The sequence below is a fragment of the Nerophis lumbriciformis genome, linkage group LG26, assembly GCF_033978685.3.
Source record: "Nerophis lumbriciformis linkage group LG26, RoL_Nlum_v2.1, whole genome shotgun sequence".
NCBI lineage: Eukaryota > Metazoa > Chordata > Actinopteri > Syngnathiformes > Syngnathidae > Nerophis > Nerophis lumbriciformis.
The window spans coordinates 1,725,001-1,730,000 of record NC_084573.2 but is presented as its reverse complement, the minus strand read 5'-3'; the positions used below and the strand labels follow the sequence as shown (position 1 = coordinate 1,730,000).

The window sequence follows — 5,000 nt, the reverse complement described above, 5'->3', positions numbered from 1 at the left end:
ATTATTTTTTGAGCAATGACAGTTGAAAAAAAAAAAAAAAAATCCCACTAAAATTCTCGGGGGACCTAAAAGTGTCCCACTCATAATAATGTTAAAAATAAGTCTAATTTTTAAAAACATTTTTTTACTTCCAACACTTAAATCTCAAGATCACCTTCAGATCTATCAGTCGATTATAAGTTTTTATACATTTTTTTGTTTGTTTAGTTTTATGCACTTTTTGGCAAATACAACTGTTTTTTATAGCAAACACACAAATTATGCAGTGTTTTTCTCACCCAATTACAAATTTGAATTTCAAATATGTCAATAATTCATCACAACTTTGTTTGGATTCATTATTTTTTAAACAATGACAGTTCAAAAAAAAAAAAATCCCACTAAAATTCTTGGGGACCCAAAAGGGTCCCACTTATAATTTTTTTTTTTTTTTAATTTATTTTATTTATTTATTTTTATTCTCAACACTTAAATCTCGAAATCACCTTTTAGATCTCTCACAGAAAAATAAAAAATAAATCCCAGTAAAATTCTTGGGGACCCACTCATTAAAATGTTAAAACTATGTCAGATTTTTTTTGTTTGTTTTTTACTTCCAACACTCAGATCTATGTCGATTACAAGTTTTTATACATTTTTTTGTTTTGTTTTATGCACTTTTTGGCAAATACAACTGTTTTCTTTTGATGGCAAACACACAAAATATGCTGTATTTTTTCCCCCAAAATTACAAATTTGAATATTTTTAAATTTGCCAATAATTCATCACAACATTGTTTTGATTCATTATTATTTTTTAAACAATGACAGTTTAAAAAAAAAAAAAAAAAAAAAAAAATCCCATTAAAATTCTTGGGGGACCCAAAAGGGTCCCACTCATAAAAATGTTAACTAAGTCAGATTTTTTTGATTTTTTTACTTCCAACACTCATATCTATGTCAATTACAAGTTTTTATAATTTGTTTGTTTGTTTTGTTTTATGCACTTTTTGGCAAATACAACAGTGTTTTTTTTATGGCAAACGCACAAAATATGCAGTGTTTTTCCCACCCAATTACAAATTTGAATATTCAAATATGTCAATAGTTCATCACAACATTGTTTTGATTCATTATTTTTTGAGCAATGACCGTTGAAAAAAATAAATAAAAATCCCACTAAAATTCTCGGGGGACCCAAACGTGTCCCACTCATAATAATGTTAAAAATAAGTCTAATTTTTAAAAACATTTTTTTACTTCCAACACTTAAATCTCAAGATCACCTTCAGATCTATCAGTCGATTATAAGTTTTTATAAATTTTTTGTTTGTTTAGTTTTATGCACTTTTTGGCAAATACAACTGTTTTTTATGGCAAACACACAAATTATGCAGTGTTTTTCTCACCCAATTACAAATTTGAATTTCAAATATTTCAATAAGTCATCACAACTTTGTTTGGATTCATTATTTTTTAAACAATGACAGTTAAAAAAAAAAATCCCACTAAAATTCTTGGGGACCCAAAAGGGTCCCACTTATAATTTTTTTTATTTTTATTTTTTTATTTTTTTTACTCTCAACACTTAAATCTCAATCACCTTTTAGATCTCTCACAGTTTAAAAAAAATAAAAAATCCCAGTAAAATTCTTGGAGACCCAAAAGGGTCCCACTCATTAAAATGTTAAAAATAAGTCAGATGTTTTTTGTTTGTTTTTTATTTCCAACACTCAGATCTATGTCGATTACAAGTTTTTATAAATTTTTTGTTTTGTTTTATGCACTTTTTGGCAAATACAACTGTTTTCTTCTGATGGCAAACACACAAAATATGCTGTATTTTTTCCCCCAAAATTACAAATTTGAATATTTAAATTTGTCAATAATTCATCACAACATTGTTTTGATTCATTATTATTTTTTAAACAATGACAGTTAAAAAAAAAAAAAAAAAAAAAAATCCCATTAAATTTCTTGGGGGACCCAAAAGGGTCCCACTTATAATTTTTTTTTTTTAAATTTATTTAATTTTTTTTTTTTTTTTACTTTCAACACTTAAATCTCGAAATCACCTTTTAGATCTCTCACAGTTAAAAAAAAAAAAAAAAAAAAAATCCCAGTAAAATTGTTGGGGACCCAAAGGGTCCCACTCATTAAAATGTTAAAAATAAGTCAGATTTGTTTTGTTTGTTTTTTACTTCCAACACTCAGATCTATGTCGATTACAATATTTTATACATTTTTTGTTTTGTTTTATGCACTTTTTGGCAAATACAACTGTTTTCTTTTGATGGCAAACACACAAAATATGCTGTATTTTTTCCCCCAAAATTACAAATTTGAATATTTTTAAATTTGCCAATAATTCATCACTACATTGTTTTGATTCATTATTATTTTTTAAACAATGACAGTTTAAAAAAAAAAAAAAATCCCATTAAAATTCTTGGGGGACCCAAAAGGGTCCCACTTATAATTAAAAAAAAAAAAAAAAAAAAAAAGTATTTATCTTTACTCTCTGCACGTAAATCTCGAGATCACCTTTATATCTATGACAGTAAAAAAAAAAAAAAAATCCCAGTAAATTTCTTGGGGACCCAAAAGGGTCCCACTCATTAAAATGTTAAAAATAAGTCTGATTTTTTTTGTTTGTTTTTTACTTCCAACACTCAGATCTATGTCGATTACAAGTTTTTATACATTTTTTGTTTTGTTTTATGCACTTTTTTGGCAAATACAACTGTTTTCTTTTGATGGCAAACACACAAAATATGCTGTATTGTTTTCCCCCAAAATTACAAATTTGAATATTTAAATTTGTCAATAATTCATCACATTGTTTTGATTCATTATTATTTTTTAAACAATGACAGTTTAAAGAAAAGAAAAAAAAAATCCCATTAAAATTCTTGGGAACCCAAAAGGGTCCCACTTATAATTTTATTTTTATTTTTATTTTTATTTTTTATATTTTGTTTTACTCTCAACACTTAAATCTCAAAATTACCTTTTAGATCTCTCAGTAAAAAAAACAAAACAAAAAAAAAACAGTAAAATTCTTGGGGACCCAAAAGGGTCCCACTCATTAAAATGTTAAAAATAAGTCAGATTTGTTTTGTTTGTTTTTTACTTCCAACACTCAGATCTATGTCGATTACAAGTTTTTAAAACATTTTTGTTTTGTTTTATGCACTTTTTGGCAAATACAACTGTTTTCTTTTGATGGCAAACACACAAAATATGCTGTATTTTTTCCCCCAAAATTACAAATTTGAATATTTTTAAATTTGCCAATAATTCATCACAACATTGTTTTGATTCATTATTATTTTTTAAACAATGACAGTTTAAAAAAAAAATCCCATTAAAATTCTTGGGGGACCCAAAAGGGTCCCACTTATATATATATTTTTTTAATTTATTTAATTTTTTTTTTTTTTTTACTCTCAACACTTAAATCTTAAAATCACCTTTTTAGATCTCTCACAGTTTAAAAAAAAAAAAAAAAAAAATCCCAGTAAAATTCTTGAGGACCCAAAAGGGTCCCACTCATTAAAATGTTAAAAATAAGTCAGATTTTTTTTGTTTGTTTTTTACTTCCGACACTCAGATCTATGTCGATTACAAGTTTTAAAAAAACATTTTGTTTTGTTTTATGCACTAGAAATGTTTTCTTCTGATGGCAAACACACAAAATATGCTGTATTTTTTACCCCAAAATTACAAATTTGAATATTTTTAAATTTGCCAATAATTCATCACAACATTGTTTTGATTCATTATTATTTTTTAAACAATGACAGTTTAAAAAAAAATTAAAAAAAATCCCATTACAATTCTTGGGGGACCCAAAAGGGTCCCACTTATAATTAAAAAAAAAAAAAGTATTTTATTTATCTTTACTCTCTGCACGTAAATCTCGAGATCACCTTTAGATCTATGACAGTAAAAAAAAAAAAAAAAATCCCACTAAAATTCTTGGGGACCCAAAAAGGTCCCACTCATAAAAATGTTAAATGAGTCAGATTTTTTTTTTTTTTACTTCCAACACTCAGATCTATGTCGATTACAAGTTTTTATAATTTTTTTGTTTGTTTTGTTTTATGCACTTTTTGGCAAATACAACTGTTTTTTATGGCAAACACACAAATTATGCAGTGTTTTTCTCACCCAATTGCAAATTTGAATTTCAAATATGTCAATAGTTCATCACAACTTTGTTTGGATTCATTATTTTTTAAACAATGACAGTTCAAAAAAAAAAAATCCCACTAAAATTCTTGGGGACCCAACTTATAATTGTTTTTTTTATTTTATTTTTTATTTTTTTACTCTCAACACTTAAATCTCGAAATCACCTTTTAGATCTCTCACAGTAAAAAAAAAAAAAAAAAAAAAATCCCAGTAAAATTCTTGGGGACCCAAAAGGGTCCCACTCATCAAAATGTTAAAAATAAGTCAGATTTTTTTGTTTGTTTTTTACTTCCAACATTCAGATCTATGTCGATTACAAGTTTTTATACATTTTGTTTTGTTTTATGCACTTTTTGGCAAATACAACTGTTTTTTTTTTATGGCAAACACACAAAATATGCTGTATTTTTTCCCCCCAAAATTACAAATTTGAATATTTTTAAATTTGCCAATAATTCATCACAACATTGTTTTGATTCATTATTATTTTTTAAACAATGACAGTTTAAAAAAAAAAAAAAAAAAAAAAAAAAAAATCCCATTAAAATTCTTGGGGGACCCAAAAGGGTCCCACTTATAATTAAAAAAAAAAAAAAAAAAGTATTTTATTTATCTCTACTCTCTGCACATAAATCTCGAGATCACCTTTAGATCTATGACAGTAAAAAAAAAAAAAAAAAAAAAAAAAAATCCCACTACAATTCTTAGGGACCCAAAAGGGTCCCACTCATTAAAATGTTAAAAATAAGTCGTACTTTTTTAGATTTTATTCTTTTTACTTCCAACACTTAAATCTCGAGTTCACCTTCAGATCTATCAGTCGA

General features: G+C 25.9%; 1 protein-coding gene across 6 annotated transcripts in view; it reads left to right on the top strand.

The window, feature by feature from the left end:
- Positions 1–5,000, top strand: part of egln3 (egl-9 family hypoxia-inducible factor 3) — a 12,747-nt gene that overhangs the window by 4,761 nt on the left and 2,986 nt on the right. The gene's annotated exons all lie outside the window — the stretch shown is intronic.